We start from the raw sequence: 22,446 nt of genomic DNA, 5'->3' as shown, positions 1-22,446 counted from the left end.
TTACACGTTTGGCAGGAGTGGGATTGGAACCCACGCCTCCGAAGAGAATGGTGCCTGAAACCAGCGCCTTAGACCGCTCGGCCACGCTACCTACACAACACGCGCGTCACAAGAGCTGCGTCCTACCCCACGAGAACACACCGCAACGGCACAAAAATGAGACGTAAAAAGTGGCAACGGTGGGATTCGAACCCACGCCTCCGAAGAGACTGGTGCCTAAAACCAGCGCCTTAGACCGCTCGGCCACGTTACCGTTGGAGCAGCAGCCGCAAAACGTTTCGTTTGTACTACAAAGATCACTTCGAAATGGAAGTATCTTGGCAATCGCCGTGCCATGTATTTCCACTGCTCTCCCACTGGAAGCGTCTCTTTAGGCCATCCACAGCAAGAAAAAGCCGTGCCCGCCGTATGGTAGCGACGCCACTTGTCTGTAGCTGTCGCAGTTAAGGAGACAGCGTCAAGAGACGTTTTCGTGCCGTGACCAGGTTTCGAACCTGGGCTTTCCGTAACCACTAAAGTATCGTAGCTGTAACTGTCAGGCGGAGCTAGAATGCTCCATGTATCAAACATATGTGAGCTCAAGGAGGTTACACTTGAAGAAAAAGCGGCAGCTTAACGCGATCACAGCAAAGCCCCCGGCAGCTACGGGATTCGAAACCGCGCCTACAGAGAGTCTGGTGCCTTAAACCAGCGCCTTAAAGCGCTCGGCCACGCTACATGCGCTGCTTGGTGCGCCAGTGTTCCTAGCATTTGTACAAACAGTGCACGCCACAGCTTCCGGTTCTGCTGGGACTGGCTGCTCATCCATCGCACTTCAAACAACTGCCCTTTTCGACTACAGAGAGCAGCGGACGTCTGCGCTCTAGGAGGCGACATTACGTGTTGGGGATGAAGTGGTAGGGCAAACTGCGGCCTGCGGAACACGAGTGAAAAAATCAAGAGAGTACTGTCATTTCGAGTACTCGTCATTGCAACGGCAGCAAGGCAAAACTTTCAAAATTGCCGTGACCAGGATTCGAACCTGGGTTATTGCGGCCACAACGCAATGTCCTAACCACTAGACGATCACGGCCACGGACGCGCCCTGAAAGCAGCTGCCTGTAATGCAAGTGGCGATACACAGCAGAGCCTAGGCCAAGGTGTACGCCACAGCAGTGTGAGACACGGTCTCCATCACATGTATACGAGCAAATGAACGTGCCTGCGCTGTCAGGACACTAACTACAGTGGTTAGCTGCATTCACCTCCGTGGCAATGTCTTGCAGTCCCCCAAGCCTCTTGACTACAGGTATGTGGCTGGATAACAAGTGGATAGACGCTTCATCTCTCTCGCCGTCAGGTGTTGCCGTGAATCATACTTAACGTAGCTTTCTGCACGCGTCAGCGTAGCGTCAGTCGAGCAAAGTCGAGACAAGTCGCATAAGAGGAGCAACAAAAACGCGCGATTCCGGTACCGGGAATCGAACCCGGGCCTCCTGGGTGAGAGCCAGGTATCCTAGCCACTAGACCACACCGGATAACGACGGCAGTGCTCTTTCCAGCGAACGCAGCAGCCACCCACGGTTAACTGACGACAACTGTAAAAAATCCGCTCTCTCGCGTTATAGAACGGCGTGCCCCGGACGCATTTCGGGGAGACGGACGCCAGCAATGATGAGAGCAAAAGGTGCCTACAAATCCTGTCGTTGCACCACGCACTGTTCTACGGCAATTCACCAAGCAGACGCTCACGCCTTGTTGTGCTGTTTCCTTTGCGGGCAATGAGTGCACCTGCCTTCGACACAGGAAACATTACACGTTTGGCAGGAGTGGGATTGGAACCCACGCCTCCGAAGAGAATGGTGCCTGAAACCAGCGCCTTAGACCGCTCGGCCACGCTACCTACACAACACGCGCGTCACAAGAGCTGCGTCCTACCCCACGAGAACACACCGCAACGGCACAAAAATGAGACGTAAAAAGTGGCAACGGTGGGATTCGAACCCACGCCTCCGAAGAGACTGGTGCCTAAAACCAGCGCCTTAGACCGCTCGGCCACGTTACCGTTGGAGCAGCAGCCGCAAAACGTTTCGTTTGTACTACAAAGATCACTTCGAAATGGAAGTATCTTGGCAATCGCCGTGCCATGTATTTCCACTGCTCTCCCACTGGAAGCGTCTCTTTAGGCCATCCACAGCAAGAAAAAGCCGTGCCCGCCGTATGGTAGCGACGCCACTTGTCTGTAGCTGTCGCAGTTAAGGAGACAGCGTCAAGAGACGTTTTCGTGCCGTGACCAGGTTTCGAACCTGGGCTTTCCGTAACCACTAAAGTATCGTAGCTGTAACTGTCAGGCGGAGCTAGAATGCTCCATGTATCAAACATATGTGAGCTCAAGGAGGTTACACTTGAAGAAAAAGCGGCAGCTTAACGCGATCACAGCAAAGCCCCCGGCAGCTACGGGATTCGAAACCGCGCCTACAGAGAGTCTGGTGCCTTAAACCAGCGCCTTAAAGCGCTCGGCCACGCTACATGCGCTGCTTGGTGCGCCAGTGTTCCTAGCATTTGTACAAACAGTGCACGCCACAGCTTCCGGTTCTGCTGGGACTGGCTGCTCATCCATCGCACTTCAAACAACTGCCCTTTTCGACTACAGAGAGCAGCGGACGTCTGCGCTCTAGGAGGCGACATTACGTGTTGGGGATGAAGTGGTAGGGCAAACTGCGGCCTGCGGAACACGAGTGAAAAAATCAAGAGAGTACTGTCATTTCGAGTACTCGTCATTGCAACGGCAGCAAGGCAAAACTTTCAAAATTGCCGTGACCAGGATTCGAACCTGGGTTATTGCGGCCACAACGCAATGTCCTAACCACTAGACGATCACGGCCACGGACGCGCCCGCGAAAGCAGCTGCCTGTAATGCAAGTGGCGATACACAGCAGAGCCTAGGCCAAGGTGTACGCCACAGCAGTGTGAGACACGGTCTCCATCACATGTATACGAGCAAATGAACGTGCCTGCGCTGTCAGGACACTAACTACAGTGGTTAGCTGCATTCACCTCCGTGGCAATGTCTTGCAGTCCCCCAAGCCTCTTGACTACAGGTATGTGGCTGGATAACAAGTGGATAGACGCTTCATCTCTCTCGCCGTCAGGTGTTGCCGTGAATCATACTTAACGTAGCTTTCTGCACGCGTCAGCGTAGCGTCAGTCGAGCAAAGTCGAGACAAGTCGCATAAGAGGAGCAACAAAAACGCGCGATTCCGGTACCGGGAATCGAACCCGGGCCTCCTGGGTGAGAGCCAGGTATCCTAGCCACTAGACCACACCGGATAACGACGGCAGTGCTCTTTCCAGCGAACGCAGCAGCCACCCACGGTTAACTGACGACAACTGTAAAAAATCCGCTCTCTCGCGTTATAGAACGGCGTGCCCCGGACGCATTTCGGGGAGACGGACGCCAGCAATGATGAGAGCAAAAGGTGCCTACAAATCCTGTCGTTGCACCACGCACTGTTCTACGGCAATTCACCAAGCAGACGCTCACGCCTTGTTGTGCTGTTTCCTTTGCGGGCAATGAGTGCACCTGCCTTCGACACAGGAAACATTACACGTTTGGCAGGAGTGGGATTGGAACCCACGCCTCCGAAGAGAATGGTGCCTGAAACCAGCGCCTTAGACCGCTCGGCCACGCTACCTACACAACACGCGCGTCACAAGAGCTGCGTCCTACCCCACGAGAACACACCGCAACGGCACAAAAATGAGACGTAAAAAGTGGCAACGGTGGGATTCGAACCCACGCCTCCGAAGAGACTGGTGCCTAAAACCAGCGCCTTAGACCGCTCGGCCACGTTACCGTTGGAGCAGCAGCCGCAAAACGTTTCGTTTGTACTACAAAGATCACTTCGAAATGGAAGTATCTTGGCAATCGCCGTGCCATGTATTTCCACTGCTCTCCCACTGGAAGCGTCTCTTTAGGCCATCCACAGCAAGAAAAAGCCGTGCCCGCCGTATGGTAGCGACGCCACTTGTCTGTAGCTGTCGCAGTTAAGGAGACAGCGTCAAGAGACGTTTTCGTGCCGTGACCAGGTTTCGAACCTGGGCTTTCCGTAACCACTAAAGTATCGTAGCTGTAACTGTCAGGCGGAGCTAGAATGCTCCATGTATCAAACATATGTGAGCTCAAGGAGGTTACACTTGAAGAAAAAGCGGCAGCTTAACGCGATCACAGCAAAGCCCCCGGCAGCTACGGGATTCGAAACCGCGCCTACAGAGAGTCTGGTGCCTTAAACCAGCGCCTTAAAGCGCTCGGCCACGCTACATGCGCTGCTTGGTGCGCCAGTGTTCCTAGCATTTGTACAAACAGTGCACGCCACAGCTTCCGGTTCTGCTGGGACTGGCTGCTCATCCATCGCACTTCAAACAACTGCCCTTTTCGACTACAGAGAGCAGCGGACGTCTGCGCTCTAGGAGGCGACATTACGTGTTGGGGATGAAGTGGTAGGGCAAACTGCGGCCTGCGGAACACGAGTGAAAAAATCAAGAGAGTACTGTCATTTCGAGTACTCGTCATTGCAACGGCAGCAAGGCAAAACTTTCAAAATTGCCGTGACCAGGATTCGAACCTGGGTTATTGCGGCCACAACGCAATGTCCTAACCACTAGACGATCACGGCCACGGACGCGCCCGCGAAAGCAGCTGCCTGTAATGCAAGTGGCGATACACAGCAGAGCCTAGGCCAAGGTGTACGCCACAGCAGTGTGAGACACGGTCTCCATCACATGTATACGAGCAAATGAACGTGCCTGCGCTGTCAGGACACTAACTACAGTGGTTAGCTGCATTCACCTCCGTGGCAATGTCTTGCAGTCCCCCAAGCCTCTTGACTACAGGTATGTGGCTGGATAACAAGTGGATAGACGCTTCATCTCTCTCGCCGTCAGGTGTTGCCGTGAATCATACTTAACGTAGCTTTCTGCACGCGTCAGCGTAGCGTCAGTCGAGCAAAGTCGAGACAAGTCGCATAAGAGGAGCAACAAAAACGCGCGATTCCGGTACCGGGAATCGAACCCGGGCCTCCTGGGTGAGAGCCAGGTATCCTAGCCACTAGACCACACCGGATAACGACGGCAGTGCTCTTTCCAGCGAACGCAGCAGCCACCCACGGTTAACTGACGACAACTGTAAAAAATCCGCTCTCTCGCGTTATAGAACGGCGTGCCCCGGACGCATTTCGGGGAGACGGACGCCAGCAATGATGAGAGCAAAAGGTGCCTACAAATCCTGTCGTTGCACCACGCACTGTTCTACGGCAATTCACCAAGCAGACGCTCACGCCTTGTTGTGCTGTTTCCTTTGCGGGCAATGAGTGCACCTGCCTTCGACACAGGAAACATTACACGTTTGGCAGGAGTGGGATTGGAACCCACGCCTCCGAAGAGAATGGTGCCTGAAACCAGCGCCTTAGACCGCTCGGCCACGCTACCTACACAACACGCGCGTCACAAGAGCTGCGTCCTACCCCACGAGAACACACCGCAACGGCACAAAAATGAGACGTAAAAAGTGGCAACGGTGGGATTCGAACCCACGCCTCCGAAGAGACTGGTGCCTAAAACCAGCGCCTTAGACCGCTCGGCCACGTTACCGTTGGAGCAGCAGCCGCAAAACGTTTCGTTTGTACTACAAAGATCACTTCGAAATGGAAGTATCTTGGCAATCGCCGTGCCATGTATTTCCACTGCTCTCCCACTGGAAGCGTCTCTTTAGGCCATCCACAGCAAGAAAAAGCCGTGCCCGCCGTATGGTAGCGACGCCACTTGTCTGTAGCTGTCGCAGTTAAGGAGACAGCGTCAAGAGACGTTTTCGTGCCGTGACCAGGTTTCGAACCTGGGCTTTCCGTAACCACTAAAGTATCGTAGCTGTAACTGTCAGGCGGAGCTAGAATGCTCCATGTATCAAACATATGTGAGCTCAAGGAGGTTACACTTGAAGAAAAAGCGGCAGCTTAACGCGATCACAGCAAAGCCCCCGGCAGCTACGGGATTCGAAACCGCGCCTACAGAGAGTCTGGTGCCTTAAACCAGCGCCTTAAAGCGCTCGGCCACGCTACATGCGCTGCTTGGTGCGCCAGTGTTCCTAGCATTTGTACAAACAGTGCACGCCACAGCTTCCGGTTCTGCTGGGACTGGCTGCTCATCCATCGCACTTCAAACAACTGCCCTTTTCGACTACAGAGAGCAGCGGACGTCTGCGCTCTAGGAGGCGACATTACGTGTTGGGGATGAAGTGGTAGGGCAAACTGCGGCCTGCGGAACACGAGTGAAAAAATCAAGAGAGTACTGTCATTTCGAGTACTCGTCATTGCAACGGCAGCAAGGCAAAACTTTCAAAATTGCCGTGACCAGGATTCGAACCTGGGTTATTGCGGCCACAACGCAATGTCCTAACCACTAGACGATCACGGCCACGGACGCGCCCTGAAAGCAGCTGCCTGTAATGCAAGTGGCGATACACAGCAGAGCCTAGGCCAAGGTGTACGCCACAGCAGTGTGAGACACGGTCTCCATCACATGTATACGAGCAAATGAACGTGCCTGCGCTGTCAGGACACTAACTACAGTGGTTAGCTGCATTCACCTCCGTGGCAATGTCTTGCAGTCCCCCAAGCCTCTTGACTACAGGTATGTGGCTGGATAACAAGTGGATAGACGCTTCATCTCTCTCGCCGTCAGGTGTTGCCGTGAATCATACTTAACGTAGCTTTCTGCACGCGTCAGCGTAGCGTCAGTCGAGCAAAGTCGAGACAAGTCGCATAAGAGGAGCAACAAAAACGCGCGATTCCGGTACCGGGAATCGAACCCGGGCCTCCTGGGTGAGAGCCAGGTATCCTAGCCACTAGACCACACCGGATAACGACGGCAGTGCTCTTTCCAGCGAACGCAGCAGCCACCCACGGTTAACTGACGACAACTGTAAAAAATCCGCTCTCTCGCGTTATAGAACGGCGTGCCCCGGACGCATTTCGGGGAGACGGACGCCAGCAATGATGAGAGCAAAAGGTGCCTACAAATCCTGTCGTTGCACCACGCACTGTTCTACGGCAATTCACCAAGCAGACGCTCACGCCTTGTTGTGCTGTTTCCTTTGCGGGCAATGAGTGCACCTGCCTTCGACACAGGAAACATTACACGTTTGGCAGGAGTGGGATTGGAACCCACGCCTCCGAAGAGAATGGTGCCTGAAACCAGCGCCTTAGACCGCTCGGCCACGCTACCTACACAACACGCGCGTCACAAGAGCTGCGTCCTACCCCACGAGAACACACCGCAACGGCACAAAAATGAGACGTAAAAAGTGGCAACGGTGGGATTCGAACCCACGCCTCCGAAGAGACTGGTGCCTAAAACCAGCGCCTTAGACCGCTCGGCCACGTTACCGTTGGAGCAGCAGCCGCAAAACGTTTCGTTTGTACTACAAAGATCACTTCGAAATGGAAGTATCTTGGCAATCGCCGTGCCATGTATTTCCACTGCTCTCCCACTGGAAGCGTCTCTTTAGGCCATCCACAGCAAGAAAAAGCCGTGCCCGCCGTATGGTAGCGACGCCACTTGTCTGTAGCTGTCGCAGTTAAGGAGACAGCGTCAAGAGACGTTTTCGTGCCGTGACCAGGTTTCGAACCTGGGCTTTCCGTAACCACTAAAGTATCGTAGCTGTAACTGTCAGGCGGAGCTAGAATGCTCCATGTATCAAACATATGTGAGCTCAAGGAGGTTACACTTGAAGAAAAAGCGGCAGCTTAACGCGATCACAGCAAAGCCCCCGGCAGCTACGGGATTCGAAACCGCGCCTACAGAGAGTCTGGTGCCTTAAACCAGCGCCTTAAAGCGCTCGGCCACGCTACATGCGCTGCTTGGTGCGCCAGTGTTCCTAGCATTTGTACAAACAGTGCACGCCACAGCTTCCGGTTCTGCTGGGACTGGCTGCTCATCCATCGCACTTCAAACAACTGCCCTTTTCGACTACAGAGAGCAGCGGACGTCTGCGCTCTAGGAGGCGACATTACGTGTTGGGGATGAAGTGGTAGGGCAAACTGCGGCCTGCGGAACACGAGTGAAAAAATCAAGAGAGTACTGTCATTTCGAGTACTCGTCATTGCAACGGCAGCAAGGCAAAACTTTCAAAATTGCCGTGACCAGGATTCGAACCTGGGTTATTGCGGCCACAACGCAATGTCCTAACCACTAGACGATCACGGCCACGGACGCGCCCGCGAAAGCAGCTGCCTGTAATGCAAGTGGCGATACACAGCAGAGCCTAGGCCAAGGTGTACGCCACAGCAGTGTGAGACACGGTCTCCATCACATGTATACGAGCAAATGAACGTGCCTGCGCTGTCAGGACACTAACTACAGTGGTTAGCTGCATTCACCTCCGTGGCAATGTCTTGCAGTCCCCCAAGCCTCTTGACTACAGGTATGTGGCTGGATAACAAGTGGATAGACGCTTCATCTCTCTCGCCGTCAGGTGTTGCCGTGAATCATACTTAACGTAGCTTTCTGCACGCGTCAGCGTAGCGTCAGTCGAGCAAAGTCGAGACAAGTCGCATAAGAGGAGCAACAAAAACGCGCGATTCCGGTACCGGGAATCGAACCCGGGCCTCCTGGGTGAGAGCCAGGTATCCTAGCCACTAGACCACACCGGATAACGACGGCAGTGCTCTTTCCAGCGAACGCAGCAGCCACCCACGGTTAACTGACGACAACTGTAAAAAATCCGCTCTCTCGCGTTATAGAACGGCGTGCCCCGGACGCATTTCGGGGAGACGGACGCCAGCAATGATGAGAGCAAAAGGTGCCTACAAATCCTGTCGTTGCACCACGCACTGTTCTACGGCAATTCACCAAGCAGACGCTCACGCCTTGTTGTGCTGTTTCCTTTGCGGGCAATGAGTGCACCTGCCTTCGACACAGGAAACATTACACGTTTGGCAGGAGTGGGATTGGAACCCACGCCTCCGAAGAGAATGGTGCCTGAAACCAGCGCCTTAGACCGCTCGGCCACGCTACCTACACAACACGCGCGTCACAAGAGCTGCGTCCTACCCCACGAGAACACACCGCAACGGCACAAAAATGAGACGTAAAAAGTGGCAACGGTGGGATTCGAACCCACGCCTCCGAAGAGACTGGTGCCTAAAACCAGCGCCTTAGACCGCTCGGCCACGTTACCGTTGGAGCAGCAGCCGCAAAACGTTTCGTTTGTACTACAAAGATCACTTCGAAATGGAAGTATCTTGGCAATCGCCGTGCCATGTATTTCCACTGCTCTCCCACTGGAAGCGTCTCTTTAGGCCATCCACAGCAAGAAAAAGCCGTGCCCGCCGTATGGTAGCGACGCCACTTGTCTGTAGCTGTCGCAGTTAAGGAGACAGCGTCAAGAGACGTTTTCGTGCCGTGACCAGGTTTCGAACCTGGGCTTTCCGTAACCACTAAAGTATCGTAGCTGTAACTGTCAGGCGGAGCTAGAATGCTCCATGTATCAAACATATGTGAGCTCAAGGAGGTTACACTTGAAGAAAAAGCGGCAGCTTAACGCGATCACAGCAAAGCCCCCGGCAGCTACGGGATTCGAAACCGCGCCTACAGAGAGTCTGGTGCCTTAAACCAGCGCCTTAAAGCGCTCGGCCACGCTACATGCGCTGCTTGGTGCGCCAGTGTTCCTAGCATTTGTACAAACAGTGCACGCCACAGCTTCCGGTTCTGCTGGGACTGGCTGCTCATCCATCGCACTTCAAACAACTGCCCTTTTCGACTACAGAGAGCAGCGGACGTCTGCGCTCTAGGAGGCGACATTACGTGTTGGGGATGAAGTGGTAGGGCAAACTGCGGCCTGCGGAACACGAGTGAAAAAATCAAGAGAGTACTGTCATTTCGAGTACTCGTCATTGCAACGGCAGCAAGGCAAAACTTTCAAAATTGCCGTGACCAGGATTCGAACCTGGGTTATTGCGGCCACAACGCAATGTCCTAACCACTAGACGATCACGGCCACGGACGCGCCCTGAAAGCAGCTGCCTGTAATGCAAGTGGCGATACACAGCAGAGCCTAGGCCAAGGTGTACGCCACAGCAGTGTGAGACACGGTCTCCATCACATGTATACGAGCAAATGAACGTGCCTGCGCTGTCAGGACACTAACTACAGTGGTTAGCTGCATTCACCTCCGTGGCAATGTCTTGCAGTCCCCCAAGCCTCTTGACTACAGGTATGTGGCTGGATAACAAGTGGATAGACGCTTCATCTCTCTCGCCGTCAGGTGTTGCCGTGAATCATACTTAACGTAGCTTTCTGCACGCGTCAGCGTAGCGTCAGTCGAGCAAAGTCGAGACAAGTCGCATAAGAGGAGCAACAAAAACGCGCGATTCCGGTACCGGGAATCGAACCCGGGCCTCCTGGGTGAGAGCCAGGTATCCTAGCCACTAGACCACACCGGATAACGACGGCAGTGCTCTTTCCAGCGAACGCAGCAGCCACCCACGGTTAACTGACGACAACTGTAAAAAATCCGCTCTCTCGCGTTATAGAACGGCGTGCCCCGGACGCATTTCGGGGAGACGGACGCCAGCAATGATGAGAGCAAAAGGTGCCTACAAATCCTGTCGTTGCACCACGCACTGTTCTACGGCAATTCACCAAGCAGACGCTCACGCCTTGTTGTGCTGTTTCCTTTGCGGGCAATGAGTGCACCTGCCTTCGACACAGGAAACATTACACGTTTGGCAGGAGTGGGATTGGAACCCACGCCTCCGAAGAGAATGGTGCCTGAAACCAGCGCCTTAGACCGCTCGGCCACGCTACCTACACAACACGCGCGTCACAAGAGCTGCGTCCTACCCCACGAGAACACACCGCAACGGCACAAAAATGAGACGTAAAAAGTGGCAACGGTGGGATTCGAACCCACGCCTCCGAAGAGACTGGTGCCTAAAACCAGCGCCTTAGACCGCTCGGCCACGTTACCGTTGGAGCAGCAGCCGCAAAACGTTTCGTTTGTACTACAAAGATCACTTCGAAATGGAAGTATCTTGGCAATCGCCGTGCCATGTATTTCCACTGCTCTCCCACTGGAAGCGTCTCTTTAGGCCATCCACAGCAAGAAAAAGCCGTGCCCGCCGTATGGTAGCGACGCCACTTGTCTGTAGCTGTCGCAGTTAAGGAGACAGCGTCAAGAGACGTTTTCGTGCCGTGACCAGGTTTCGAACCTGGGCTTTCCGTAACCACTAAAGTATCGTAGCTGTAACTGTCAGGCGGAGCTAGAATGCTCCATGTATCAAACATATGTGAGCTCAAGGAGGTTACACTTGAAGAAAAAGCGGCAGCTTAACGCGATCACAGCAAAGCCCCCGGCAGCTACGGGATTCGAAACCGCGCCTACAGAGAGTCTGGTGCCTTAAACCAGCGCCTTAAAGCGCTCGGCCACGCTACATGCGCTGCTTGGTGCGCCAGTGTTCCTAGCATTTGTACAAACAGTGCACGCCACAGCTTCCGGTTCTGCTGGGACTGGCTGCTCATCCATCGCACTTCAAACAACTGCCCTTTTCGACTACAGAGAGCAGCGGACGTCTGCGCTCTAGGAGGCGACATTACGTGTTGGGGATGAAGTGGTAGGGCAAACTGCGGCCTGCGGAACACGAGTGAAAAAATCAAGAGAGTACTGTCATTTCGAGTACTCGTCATTGCAACGGCAGCAAGGCAAAACTTTCAAAATTGCCGTGACCAGGATTCGAACCTGGGTTATTGCGGCCACAACGCAATGTCCTAACCACTAGACGATCACGGCCACGGACGCGCCCTGAAAGCAGCTGCCTGTAATGCAAGTGGCGATACACAGCAGAGCCTAGGCCAAGGTGTACGCCACAGCAGTGTGAGACACGGTCTCCATCACATGTATACGAGCAAATGAACGTGCCTGCGCTGTCAGGACACTAACTACAGTGGTTAGCTGCATTCACCTCCGTGGCAATGTCTTGCAGTCCCCCAAGCCTCTTGACTACAGGTATGTGGCTGGATAACAAGTGGATAGACGCTTCATCTCTCTCGCCGTCAGGTGTTGCCGTGAATCATACTTAACGTAGCTTTCTGCACGCGTCAGCGTAGCGTCAGTCGAGCAAAGTCGAGACAAGTCGCATAAGAGGAGCAACAAAAACGCGCGATTCCGGTACCGGGAATCGAACCCGGGCCTCCTGGGTGAGAGCCAGGTATCCTAGCCACTAGACCACACCGGATAACGACGGCTGTGCTCTTTCCAGCGAACGCAGCAGCCACCCACGGTTAACTGACGACAACTGTAAAAAATCCGCTCTCTCGCGTTATAGAACGGCGTGCCCCGGACGCATTTCGGGGAGACGGACGCCAGCAATGATGAGAGCAAAAGGTGCCTACAAATCCTGTCGTTGCACCACGCACTGTTCTACGGCAATTCACCAAGCAGACGCTCACGCCTTGTTGTGCTGTTTCCTTTGCGGGCAATGAGTGCACCTGCCTTCGACACAGGAAACATTACACGTTTGGCAGGAGTGGGATTGGAACCCACGCCTCCGAAGAGAATGGTGCCTGAAACCAGCGCCTTAGACCGCTCGGCCACGCTACCTACACAACACGCGCGTCACAAGAGCTGCGTCCTACCCCACGAGAACACACCGCAACGGCACAAAAATGAGACGTAAAAAGTGGCAACGGTGGGATTCGAACCCACGCCTCCGAAGAGACTGGTGCCTAAAACCAGCGCCTTAGACCGCTCGGCCACGTTACCGTTGGAGCAGCAGCCGCAAAACGTTTCGTTTGTACTACAAAGATCACTTCGAAATGGAAGTATCTTGGCAATCGCCGTGCCATGTATTTCCACTGCTCTCCCACTGGAAGCGTCTCTTTAGGCCATCCACAGCAAGAAAAAGCCGTGCCCGCCGTATGGTAGCGACGCCACTTGTCTGTAGCTGTCGCAGTTAAGGAGACAGCGTCAAGAGACGTTTTCGTGCCGTGACCAGGTTTCGAACCTGGGCTTTCCGTAACCACTAAAGTATCGTAGCTGTAACTGTCAGGCGGAGCTAGAATGCTCCATGTATCAAACATATGTGAGCTCAAGGAGGTTACACTTGAAGAAAAAGCGGCAGCTTAACGCGATCACAGCAAAGCCCCCGGCAGCTACGGGATTCGAAACCGCGCCTACAGAGAGTCTGGTGCCTTAAACCAGCGCCTTAAAGCGCTCGGCCACGCTACATGCGCTGCTTGGTGCGCCAGTGTTCCTAGCATTTGTACAAACAGTGCACGCCACAGCTTCCGGTTCTGCTGGGACTGGCTGCTCATCCATCGCACTTCAAACAACTGCCCTTTTCGACTACAGAGAGCAGCGGACGTCTGCGCTCTAGGAGGCGACATTACGTGTTGGGGATGAAGTGGTAGGGCAAACTGCGGCCTGCGGAACACGAGTGAAAAAATCAAGAGAGTACTGTCATTTCGAGTACTCGTCATTGCAACGGCAGCAAGGCAAAACTTTCAAAATTGCCGTGACCAGGATTCGAACCTGGGTTATTGCGGCCACAACGCAATGTCCTAACCACTAGACGATCACGGCCACGGACGCGCCCGCGAAAGCAGCTGCCTGTAATGCAAGTGGCGATACACAGCAGAGCCTAGGCCAAGGTGTACGCCACAGCAGTGTGAGACACGGTCTCCATCACATGTATACGAGCAAATGAACGTGCCTGCGCTGTCAGGACACTAACTACAGTGGTTAGCTGCATTCACCTCCGTGGCAATGTCTTGCAGTCCCCCAAGCCTCTTGACTACAGGTATGTGGCTGGATAACAAGTGGATAGACGCTTCATCTCTCTCGCCGTCAGGTGTTGCCGTGAATCATACTTAACGTAGCTTTCTGCACGCGTCAGCGTAGCGTCAGTCGAGCAAAGTCGAGACAAGTCGCATAAGAGGAGCAACAAAAACGCGCGATTCCGGTACCGGGAATCGAACCCGGGCCTCCTGGGTGAGAGCCAGGTATCCTAGCCACTAGACCACACCGGATAACGACGGCAGTGCTCTTTCCAGCGAACGCAGCAGCCACCCACGGTTAACTGACGACAACTGTAAAAAATCCGCTCTCTCGCGTTATAGAACGGCGTGCCCCGGACGCATTTCGGGGAGACGGACGCCAGCAATGATGAGAGCAAAAGGTGCCTACAAATCCTGTCGTTGCACCACGCACTGTTCTACGGCAATTCACCAAGCAGACGCTCACGCCTTGTTGTGCTGTTTCCTTTGCGGGCAATGAGTGCACCTGCCTTCGACACAGGAAACATTACACGTTTGGCAGGAGTGGGATTGGAACCCACGCCTCCGAAGAGAATGGTGCCTGAAACCAGCGCCTTAGACCGCTCGGCCACGCTACCTACACAACACGCGCGTCACAAGAGCTGCGTCCTACCCCACGAGAACACACCGCAACGGCACAAAAATGAGACGTAAAAAGTGGCAACGGTGGGATTCGAACCCACGCCTCCGAAGAGACTGGTGCCTAAAACCAGCGCCTTAGACCGCTCGGCCACGTTACCGTTGGAGCAGCAGCCGCAAAACGTTTCGTTTGTACTACAAAGATCACTTCGAAATGGAAGTATCTTGGCAATCGCCGTGCCATGTATTTCCACTGCTCTCCCACTGGAAGCGTCTCTTTAGGCCATCCACAGCAAGAAAAAGCCGTGCCCGCCGTATGGTAGCGACGCCACTTGTCTGTAGCTGTCGCAGTTAAGGAGACAGCGTCAAGAGACGTTTTCGTGCCGTGACCAGGTTTCGAACCTGGGCTTTCCGTAACCACTAAAGTATCGTAGCTGTAACTGTCAGGCGGAGCTAGAATGCTCCATGTATCAAACATATGTGAGCTCAAGGAGGTTACACTTGAAGAAAAAGCGGCAGCTTAACGCGATCACAGCAAAGCCCCCGGCAGCTACGGGATTCGAAACCGCGCCTACAGAGAGTCTGGTGCCTTAAACCAGCGCCTTAAAGCGCTCGGCCACGCTACATGCGCTGCTTGGTGCGCCAGTGTTCCTAGCATTTGTACAAACAGTGCACGCCACAGCTTCCGGTTCTGCTGGGACTGGCTGCTCATCCATCGCACTTCAAACAACTGCCCTTTTCGACTACAGAGAGCAGCGGACGTCTGCGCTCTAGGAGGCGACATTACGTGTTGGGGATGAAGTGGTAGGGCAAACTGCGGCCTGCGGAACACGAGTGAAAAAATCAAGAGAGTACTGTCATTTCGAGTACTCGTCATTGCAACGGCAGCAAGGCAAAACTTTCAAAATTGCCGTGACCAGGATTCGAACCTGGGTTATTGCGGCCACAACGCAATGTCCTAACCACTAGACGATCACGGCCACGGACGCGCCCTGAAAGCAGCTGCCTGTAATGCAAGTGGCGATACACAGCAGAGCCTAGGCCAAGGTGTACGCCACAGCAGTGTGAGACACGGTCTCCATCACATGTATACGAGCAAATGAACGTGCCTGCGCTGTCAGGACACTAACTACAGTGGTTAGCTGCATTCACCTCCGTGGCAATGTCTTGCAGTCCCCCAAGCCTCTTGACTACAGGTATGTGGCTGGATAACAAGTGGATAGACGCTTCATCTCTCTCGCCGTCAGGTGTTGCCGTGAATCATACTTAACGTAGCTTTCTGCACGCGTCAGCGTAGCGTCAGTCGAGCAAAGTCGAGACAAGTCGCATAAGAGGAGCAACAAAAACGCGCGATTCCGGTACCGGGAATCGAACCCGGGCCTCCTGGGTGAGAGCCAGGTATCCTAGCCACTAGACCACACCGGATAACGACGGCAGTGCTCTTTCCAGCGAACGCAGCAGCCACCCACGGTTAACTGACGACAACTGTAAAAAATCCGCTCTCTCGCGTTATAGAACGGCGTGCCCCGGACGCATTTCGGGGAGACGGACGCCAGCAATGATGAGAGCAAAAGGTGCCTACAAATCCTGTCGTTGCACCACGCACTGTTCTACGGCAATTCACCAAGCAGACGCTCACGCCTTGTTGTGCTGTTTCCTTTGCGGGCAATGAGTGCACCTGCCTTCGACACAGGAAACATTACACGTTTGGCAGGAGTGGGATTGGAACCCACGCCTCCGAAGAGAATGGTGCCTGAAACCAGCGCCTTAGACCGCTCGGCCACGCTACCTACACAACACGCGCGTCACAAGAGCTGCGTCCTACCCCACGAGAACACACCGCAACGGCACAAAAATGAGACGTAAAAAGTGGCAACGGTGGGATTCGAACCCACGCCTCCGAAGAGACTGGTGCCTAAAACCAGCGCCTTAGACCGCTCGGCCACGTTACCGTTGGAGCAGCAGCCGCAAAACGTTTCGTTTGTACTACAAAGATCACTTCGAAATGGAAGTATCTTGGCAATCGCCGTGCCATGTATTTCCACTGCTCTCCCACTGGAAGCGTCTCTTTAGGCCATCCACAGCAAGAAAAAGCCGTGCCCGCCGTATGGTAGCGACGCCACTTGTCTGTAGCTGTCGCAGTTAAGGAGACAGCGTCAAGAGACGTTTTCGTGCCGTGACCAGGTTTCGAACCTGGGCTTTCCGTAACCACTAAAGTATCGTAGCTGTAACTGTCAGGCGGAGCTAGAATGCTCCATGTATCAAACATATGTGAGCTCAAGGAGGTTACACTTGAAGAAAAAGCGGCAGCTTAACGCGATCACAGCAAAGCCCCCGGCAGCTACGGGATTCGAAACCGCGCCTACAGAGAGTCTGGTGCCTTAAACCAGCGCCTTAAAGCGCTCGGCCACGCTACATGCGCTGCTTGGTGCGCCAGTGTTCCTAGCATTTGTACAAACAGTGCACGCCACAGCTTCCGGTTCTGCTGGGACTGGCTGCTCATCCATCGCACTTCAAACAACTGCCCTTTTCGACTACAGAGAGCAGCGGACGTCTGCGCTCTAGGAGGCGACATTACGTGTTGGGGATGAAGTGGTAGGGCAAACTGCGGCCTGCGGAACACGAGTGAAAAAATCAAGAGAGTACTGTCATTTCGAGTACTCGTCATTGCAACGGCAGCAAGGCAAAACTTTCAAAATTGCCGTGACCAGGATTCGAACCTGGGTTATTGCGGCCACAACGCAATGTCCTAACCACTAGACGATCACGGCCACGGACGCGCCCGCGAAAGCAGCTGCCTGTAATGCAAGTGGCGATACACAGCAGAGCCTAGGCCAAGGTGTACGCCACAGCAGTGTGAGACACGGTCTCCATCACATGTATACGAGCAAATGAACGTGCCTGCGCTGTCAGGACACTAACTACAGTGGTTAGCTGCATTCACCTCCGTGGCAATGTCTTGCAGTCCCCCAAGCCTCTTGACTACAGGTATGTGGCTGGATAACAAGTGGATAGACGCTTCATCTCTCTCGCCGTCAGGTGTTGCCGTGAATCATACTTAACGTAGCTTTCTGCACGCGTCAGCGTAGCGTCAGTCGAGCAAAGTCGAGACAAGTCGCATAAGAGGAGCAACAAAAACGCGCGATTCCGGTACCGGGAATCGAACCCGGGCCTCCTGGGTGAGAGCCAGGTATCCTAGCCACTAGACCACACCGGATAACGACGGCAGTGCTCTTTCCAGCGAACGCAGCAGCCACCCACGGTTAACTGACGACAACTGTAAAAAATCCGCTCTCTCGCGTTATAGAACGGCGTGCCCCGGACGCATTTCGGGGAGACGGACGCCAGCAATGATGAGAGCAAAAGGTGCCTACAAATCCTGTCGTTGCACCACGCACTGTTCTACGGCAATTCACCAAGCAGACGCTCACGCCTTGTTGTGCTGTTTCCTTTGCGGGCAATGAGTGCACCTGCCTTCGACACAGGAAACATTACACGTTTGGCAGGAGTGGGATTGGAACCCACGCCTCCGAAGAGAATGGTGCCTGAAACCAGCGCCTTAGACCGCTCGGCCACGCTACCTACACAACACGCGCGTCACAAGAGCTGCGTCCTACCCCACGAGAACACACCGCAACGGCACAAAAATGAGACGTAAAAAGTGGCAACGGTGGGATTCGAACCCACGCCTCCGAAGAGACTGGTGCCTAAAACCAGCGCCTTAGACCGCTCGGCCACGTTACCGTTGGAGCAGCAGCCGCAAAACGTTTCGTTTGTACTACAAAGATCACTTCGAAATGGAAGTATCTTGGCAATCGCCGTGCCATGTATTTCCACTGCTCTCCCACTGGAAGCGTCTCTTTAGGCCATCCACAGCAAGAAAAAGCCGTGCCCGCCGTATGGTAGCGACGCCACTTGTCTGTAGCTGTCGCAGTTAAGGAGACAGCGTCAAGAGACGTTTTCGTGCCGTGACCAGGTTTCGAACCTGGGCTTTCCGTAACCACTAAAGTATCGTAGCTGTAACTGTCAGGCGGAGCTAGAATGCTCCATGTATCAAACATATGTGAGCTCAAGGAGGTTACACTTGAAGAAAAAGCGGCAGCTTAACGCGATCACAGCAAAGCCCCCGGCAGCTACGGGATTCGAAACCGCGCCTACAGAGAGTCTGGTGCCTTAAACCAGCGCCTTAAAGCGCTCGGCCACGCTACATGCGCTGCTTGGTGCGCCAGTGTTCCTAGCATTTGTACAAACAGTGCACGCCACAGCTTCCGGTTCTGCTGGGACTGGCTGCTCATCCATCGCACTTCAAACAACTGCCCTTTTCGACTACAGAGAGCAGCGGACGTCTGCGCTCTAGGAGGCGACATTACGTGTTGGGGATGAAGTGGTAGGGCAAACTGCGGCCTGCGGAACACGAGTGAAAAAATCAAGAGAGTACTGTCATTTCGAGTACTCGTCATTGCAACGGCAGCAAGGCAAAACTTTCAAAATTGCCGTGACCAGGATTCGAACCTGGGTTATTGCGGCCACAACGCAATGTCCTAACCACTAGACGATCACGGCCACGGACGCGCCCGCGAAAGCAGCTGCCTGTAATGCAAGTGGCGATACACAGCAGAGCCTAGGCCAAGGTGTACGCCACAGCAGTGTGAGACACGGTCTCCATCACATGTATACGAGCAAATGAACGTGCCTGCGCTGTCAGGACACTAACTACAGTGGTTAGCTGCATTCACCTCCGTGGCAATGTCTTGCAGTCCCCCAAGCCTCTTGACTACAGGTATGTGGCTGGATAACAAGTGGATAGACGCTTCATCTCTCTCGCCGTCAGGTGTTGCCGTGAATCATACTTAACGTAGCTTTCTGCACGCGTCAGTCGAGCAAAGTCGAGACAAGTCGCATAAGAGGAGCAACAAAAACGCGCGATTCCGGTACCGGGAATCGAACCCGGGCCTCCTGGGTGAGAGCCAGGTATCCTAGCCACTAGACCACACCGGATAACGACGGCAGTGCTCTTTCCAGCGAACGCAGCAGCCACCCACGGTTAACTGACGACAACTGTAAAAAATCCGCTCTCTCGCGTTATAGAACGGCGTGCCCCGGACGCATTTCGGGGAGACGGACGCCAGCAATGATGAGAGCAAAAGGTGCCTACAAATCCTGTCGTTGCACCACGCACTGTTCTACGGCAATTCACCAAGCAGACGCTCACGCCTTGTTGTGCTGTTTCCTTTGCGGGCAATGAGTGCACCTGCCTTCGACACAGGAAACATTACACGTTTGGCAGGAGTGGGATTGGAACCCACGCCTCCGAAGAGAATGGTGCCTGAAACCAGCGCCTTAGACCGCTCGGCCACGCTACCTACACAACACGCGCGTCACAAGAGCTGCGTCCTACCCCACGAGAACACACCGCAACGGCACAAAAATGAGACGTAAAAAGTGGCAACGGTGGGATTCGAACCCACGCCTCCGAAGAGACTGGTGCCTAAAACCAGCGCCTTAGACCGCTCGGCCACGTTACCGTTGGAGCAGCAGCCGCAAAACGTTTCGTTTGTACTACAAAGATCACTTCGAAATGGAAGTATCTTGGCAATCGCCGTGCCATGTATTTCCACTGCTCTCCCACTGGAAGCGTCTCTTTAGGCCATCCACAGCAAGAAAAAGCCGTGCCCGCCGTATGGTAGCGACGCCACTTGTCTGTAGCTGTCGCAGTTAAGGAGACAGCGTCAAGAGACGTTTTCGTGCCGTGACCAGGTTTCGAACCTGGGCTTTCCGTAACCACTAAAGTATCGTAGCTGTAACTGTCAGGCGGAGCTAGAATGCTCCATGTATCAAACATATGTGAGCTCAAGGAGGTTACACTTGAAGAAAAAGCGGCAGCTTAACGCGATCACAGCAAAGCCCCCGGCAGCTACGGGATTCGAAACCGCGCCTACAGAGAGTCTGGTGCCTTAAACCAGCGCCTTAAAGCGCTCGGCCACGCTACATGCGCTGCTTGGTGCGCCAGTGTTCCTAGCATTTGTACAAACAGTGCACGCCACAGCTTCCGGTTCTGCTGGGACTGGCTGCTCATCCATCGCACTTCAAACAACTGCCCTTTTCGACTACAGAGAGCAGCGGACGTCTGCGCTCTAGGAGGCGACATTACGTGTTGGGGATGAAGTGGTAGGGCAAACTGCGGCCTGCGGAACACGAGTGAAAAAATCAAGAGAGTACTGTCATTTCGAGTACTCGTCATTGCAACGGCAGCAAGGCAAAACTTTCAAAATTGCCGTGACCAGGATTCGAACCTGGGTTATTGCGGCCACAACGCAATGTCCTAACCACTAGACGATCACGGCCACGGACGCGCCCGCGAAAGCAGCTGCCTGTAATGCAAGTGGCGATACACAGCAGAGCCTAGGCCAAGGTGTACGCCACAGCAGTGTGAGACACGGTCTCCATCACATGTATACGAGCAAATGAACGTGCCTGCGCTGTCAGGACACTAACTACAGTGGTTAGCTGCATTCACCTCCGTGGCAATGTCTTGCAGTCCCCCAAGCCTCTTGACTACAGGTATGTGGCTGGATAACAAGTGGATAGACGCTTCATCTCTCTCGCCGTCAGGTGTTGCCGTGAATCATACTTAACGTAGCTTTCTGCACGCGTCAGCGTAGCGTCAGTCGAGCAAAGTCGAGACAAGTCGCATAAGAGGAGCAACAAAAACGCGCGATTCCGGTACCGGGAATCGAACCCGGGCCTCCTGGGTGAGAGCCAGGTATCCTAGCCACTAGACCACACCGGATAACGACGGCAGTGCTCTTTCCAGCGAACGCAGCAGCCACCCACGGTTAACTGACGACAACTGTAAAAAATCCGCTCTCTCGCGTTATAGAACGGCGTGCCCCGGACGCATTTCGGGGAGACGGACGCCAGCAATGATGAGAGCAAAAGGTGCCTACAAATCCTGTCGTTGCACCACGCACTGTTCTACGGCAATTCACCAAGCAGACGCTCACGCCTTGTTGTGCTGTTTCCTTTGCGGGCAATGAGTGCACCTGCCTTCGACACAGGAAACATTACACGTTTGGCAGGAGTGGGATTGGAACCCACGCCTCCGAAGAGAATGGTGCCTGAAACCAGCGCCTTAGACCGCTCGGCCACGCTACCTACACAACACGCGCGTCACAAGAGCTGCGTCCTACCCCACGAGAACACACCGCAACGGCACAAAAATGAGACGTAAAAAGTGGCAACGGTGGGATTCGAACCCACGCCTCCGAAGAGACTGGTGCCTAAAACCAGCGCCTTAGACCGCTCGGCCACGTTACCGTTGGAGCAGCAGCCGCAAAACGTTTCGTTTGTACTACAAAGATCACTTCGAAATGGAAGTATCTTGGCAATCGCCGTGCCATGTATTTCCACTGCTCTCCCACTGGAAGCGTCTCTTTAGGCCATCCACAGCAAGAAAAAGCCGTGCCCGCCGTATGGTAGCGACGCCACTTGTCTGTAGCTGTCGCAGTTAAGGAGACAGCGTCAAGAGACGTTTTCGTGCCGTGACCAGGTTTCGAACCTGGGCTTTCCGTAACCACTAAAGTATCGTAGCTGTAACTGTCAGGCGGAGCTAGAATGCTCCATGTATCAAACATATGTGAGCTCAAGGAGGTTACACTTGAAGAAAAAGCGGCAGCTTAACGCGATCACAGCAAAGCCCCCGGCAGCTACGGGATTCGAAACCGCGCCTACAGAGAGTCTGGTGCCTTAAACCAGCGCCTTAAAGCGCTCGGCCACGCTACATGCGCTGCTTGGTGCGCCAGTGTTCCTAGCATTTGTACAAACAGTGCACGCCACAGCTTCCGGTTCTGCTGGGACTGGCTGCTCATCCATCGCACTTCAAACAACTGCCCTTTTCGACTACAGAGAGCAGCGGACGTCTGCGCTCTAGGAGGCGACATTACGTGTTGGGGATGAAGTGGTAGGGCAAACTGCGGCCTGCGGAACACGAGTGAAAAAATCAAGAGAGTACTGTCATTTCGA

The 22,446-nt window shown here is 54.1% G+C and overlaps 37 non-coding genes across 37 annotated transcripts; all 37 read right to left on the bottom strand.

Annotated features, from left to right (window-relative positions):
- Positions 1-171: 171 nt before the first annotated feature.
- Positions 172-253, bottom strand: Trnal-uag. Its single transcript has one exon. It is a non-coding gene; the product is annotated as a tRNA-Leu (tRNA).
- Positions 254-1,000: 747 nt separating this feature from the next.
- Positions 1,001-1,072, bottom strand: Trnah-gug. The gene has a single exon. It is a non-coding gene; the product is annotated as a tRNA-His (tRNA).
- A 373-nt stretch (positions 1,073-1,445) lies between these two features.
- Trnae-cuc lies at positions 1,446-1,517 on the bottom strand. The gene has a single exon. It is a non-coding gene; the product is annotated as a tRNA-Glu (tRNA).
- Positions 1,518-1,962: 445 nt separating this feature from the next.
- Positions 1,963-2,044, bottom strand: Trnal-uag. The gene has a single exon. It is a non-coding gene; the product is annotated as a tRNA-Leu (tRNA).
- A 747-nt stretch (positions 2,045-2,791) lies between these two features.
- Trnah-gug lies at positions 2,792-2,863 on the bottom strand. The gene has a single exon. It is a non-coding gene; the product is annotated as a tRNA-His (tRNA).
- Positions 2,864-3,237: 374 nt separating this feature from the next.
- On the bottom strand, positions 3,238-3,309 carry Trnae-cuc. The gene has a single exon. It is a non-coding gene; the product is annotated as a tRNA-Glu (tRNA).
- Positions 3,310-3,754: 445 nt separating this feature from the next.
- On the bottom strand, positions 3,755-3,836 carry Trnal-uag. The gene has a single exon. It is a non-coding gene; the product is annotated as a tRNA-Leu (tRNA).
- Positions 3,837-4,583: 747 nt separating this feature from the next.
- Trnah-gug lies at positions 4,584-4,655 on the bottom strand. Its single transcript has one exon. It is a non-coding gene; the product is annotated as a tRNA-His (tRNA).
- A 374-nt stretch (positions 4,656-5,029) lies between these two features.
- On the bottom strand, positions 5,030-5,101 carry Trnae-cuc. Its single transcript has one exon. It is a non-coding gene; the product is annotated as a tRNA-Glu (tRNA).
- A 445-nt stretch (positions 5,102-5,546) lies between these two features.
- Trnal-uag lies at positions 5,547-5,628 on the bottom strand. The gene has a single exon. It is a non-coding gene; the product is annotated as a tRNA-Leu (tRNA).
- A 747-nt stretch (positions 5,629-6,375) lies between these two features.
- On the bottom strand, positions 6,376-6,447 carry Trnah-gug. The gene has a single exon. It is a non-coding gene; the product is annotated as a tRNA-His (tRNA).
- A 373-nt stretch (positions 6,448-6,820) lies between these two features.
- Positions 6,821-6,892, bottom strand: Trnae-cuc. Its single transcript has one exon. It is a non-coding gene; the product is annotated as a tRNA-Glu (tRNA).
- A 445-nt stretch (positions 6,893-7,337) lies between these two features.
- Trnal-uag lies at positions 7,338-7,419 on the bottom strand. The gene has a single exon. It is a non-coding gene; the product is annotated as a tRNA-Leu (tRNA).
- A 747-nt stretch (positions 7,420-8,166) lies between these two features.
- Positions 8,167-8,238, bottom strand: Trnah-gug. Its single transcript has one exon. It is a non-coding gene; the product is annotated as a tRNA-His (tRNA).
- A 374-nt stretch (positions 8,239-8,612) lies between these two features.
- Positions 8,613-8,684, bottom strand: Trnae-cuc. The gene has a single exon. It is a non-coding gene; the product is annotated as a tRNA-Glu (tRNA).
- A 445-nt stretch (positions 8,685-9,129) lies between these two features.
- Trnal-uag lies at positions 9,130-9,211 on the bottom strand. The gene has a single exon. It is a non-coding gene; the product is annotated as a tRNA-Leu (tRNA).
- A 747-nt stretch (positions 9,212-9,958) lies between these two features.
- Trnah-gug lies at positions 9,959-10,030 on the bottom strand. The gene has a single exon. It is a non-coding gene; the product is annotated as a tRNA-His (tRNA).
- Positions 10,031-10,403: 373 nt separating this feature from the next.
- Trnae-cuc lies at positions 10,404-10,475 on the bottom strand. Its single transcript has one exon. It is a non-coding gene; the product is annotated as a tRNA-Glu (tRNA).
- A 445-nt stretch (positions 10,476-10,920) lies between these two features.
- Trnal-uag lies at positions 10,921-11,002 on the bottom strand. Its single transcript has one exon. It is a non-coding gene; the product is annotated as a tRNA-Leu (tRNA).
- A 747-nt stretch (positions 11,003-11,749) lies between these two features.
- On the bottom strand, positions 11,750-11,821 carry Trnah-gug. Its single transcript has one exon. It is a non-coding gene; the product is annotated as a tRNA-His (tRNA).
- A 373-nt stretch (positions 11,822-12,194) lies between these two features.
- Trnae-cuc lies at positions 12,195-12,266 on the bottom strand. The gene has a single exon. It is a non-coding gene; the product is annotated as a tRNA-Glu (tRNA).
- A 445-nt stretch (positions 12,267-12,711) lies between these two features.
- Positions 12,712-12,793, bottom strand: Trnal-uag. Its single transcript has one exon. It is a non-coding gene; the product is annotated as a tRNA-Leu (tRNA).
- Positions 12,794-13,540: 747 nt separating this feature from the next.
- On the bottom strand, positions 13,541-13,612 carry Trnah-gug. Its single transcript has one exon. It is a non-coding gene; the product is annotated as a tRNA-His (tRNA).
- A 374-nt stretch (positions 13,613-13,986) lies between these two features.
- Trnae-cuc lies at positions 13,987-14,058 on the bottom strand. The gene has a single exon. It is a non-coding gene; the product is annotated as a tRNA-Glu (tRNA).
- A 445-nt stretch (positions 14,059-14,503) lies between these two features.
- Positions 14,504-14,585, bottom strand: Trnal-uag. The gene has a single exon. It is a non-coding gene; the product is annotated as a tRNA-Leu (tRNA).
- Positions 14,586-15,332: 747 nt separating this feature from the next.
- Positions 15,333-15,404, bottom strand: Trnah-gug. Its single transcript has one exon. It is a non-coding gene; the product is annotated as a tRNA-His (tRNA).
- A 373-nt stretch (positions 15,405-15,777) lies between these two features.
- Trnae-cuc lies at positions 15,778-15,849 on the bottom strand. The gene has a single exon. It is a non-coding gene; the product is annotated as a tRNA-Glu (tRNA).
- A 445-nt stretch (positions 15,850-16,294) lies between these two features.
- On the bottom strand, positions 16,295-16,376 carry Trnal-uag. The gene has a single exon. It is a non-coding gene; the product is annotated as a tRNA-Leu (tRNA).
- A 747-nt stretch (positions 16,377-17,123) lies between these two features.
- On the bottom strand, positions 17,124-17,195 carry Trnah-gug. Its single transcript has one exon. It is a non-coding gene; the product is annotated as a tRNA-His (tRNA).
- Positions 17,196-17,569: 374 nt separating this feature from the next.
- Positions 17,570-17,641, bottom strand: Trnae-cuc. Its single transcript has one exon. It is a non-coding gene; the product is annotated as a tRNA-Glu (tRNA).
- A 445-nt stretch (positions 17,642-18,086) lies between these two features.
- On the bottom strand, positions 18,087-18,168 carry Trnal-uag. Its single transcript has one exon. It is a non-coding gene; the product is annotated as a tRNA-Leu (tRNA).
- Positions 18,169-18,915: 747 nt separating this feature from the next.
- Trnah-gug lies at positions 18,916-18,987 on the bottom strand. Its single transcript has one exon. It is a non-coding gene; the product is annotated as a tRNA-His (tRNA).
- A 363-nt stretch (positions 18,988-19,350) lies between these two features.
- Trnae-cuc lies at positions 19,351-19,422 on the bottom strand. The gene has a single exon. It is a non-coding gene; the product is annotated as a tRNA-Glu (tRNA).
- Positions 19,423-19,867: 445 nt separating this feature from the next.
- Trnal-uag lies at positions 19,868-19,949 on the bottom strand. The gene has a single exon. It is a non-coding gene; the product is annotated as a tRNA-Leu (tRNA).
- Positions 19,950-20,696: 747 nt separating this feature from the next.
- On the bottom strand, positions 20,697-20,768 carry Trnah-gug. Its single transcript has one exon. It is a non-coding gene; the product is annotated as a tRNA-His (tRNA).
- Positions 20,769-21,142: 374 nt separating this feature from the next.
- Trnae-cuc lies at positions 21,143-21,214 on the bottom strand. Its single transcript has one exon. It is a non-coding gene; the product is annotated as a tRNA-Glu (tRNA).
- Positions 21,215-21,659: 445 nt separating this feature from the next.
- Trnal-uag lies at positions 21,660-21,741 on the bottom strand. The gene has a single exon. It is a non-coding gene; the product is annotated as a tRNA-Leu (tRNA).
- Positions 21,742-22,446: the final 705 nt, after the last annotated feature.

This window comes from Schistocerca piceifrons, unplaced genomic scaffold (genome assembly GCF_021461385.2).
Source record: "Schistocerca piceifrons isolate TAMUIC-IGC-003096 unplaced genomic scaffold, iqSchPice1.1 HiC_scaffold_695, whole genome shotgun sequence".
Taxonomy (NCBI): domain Eukaryota; kingdom Metazoa; phylum Arthropoda; class Insecta; order Orthoptera; family Acrididae; genus Schistocerca; species Schistocerca piceifrons.
This window is presented reverse-complemented; position numbering and strand designations above follow the sequence as displayed.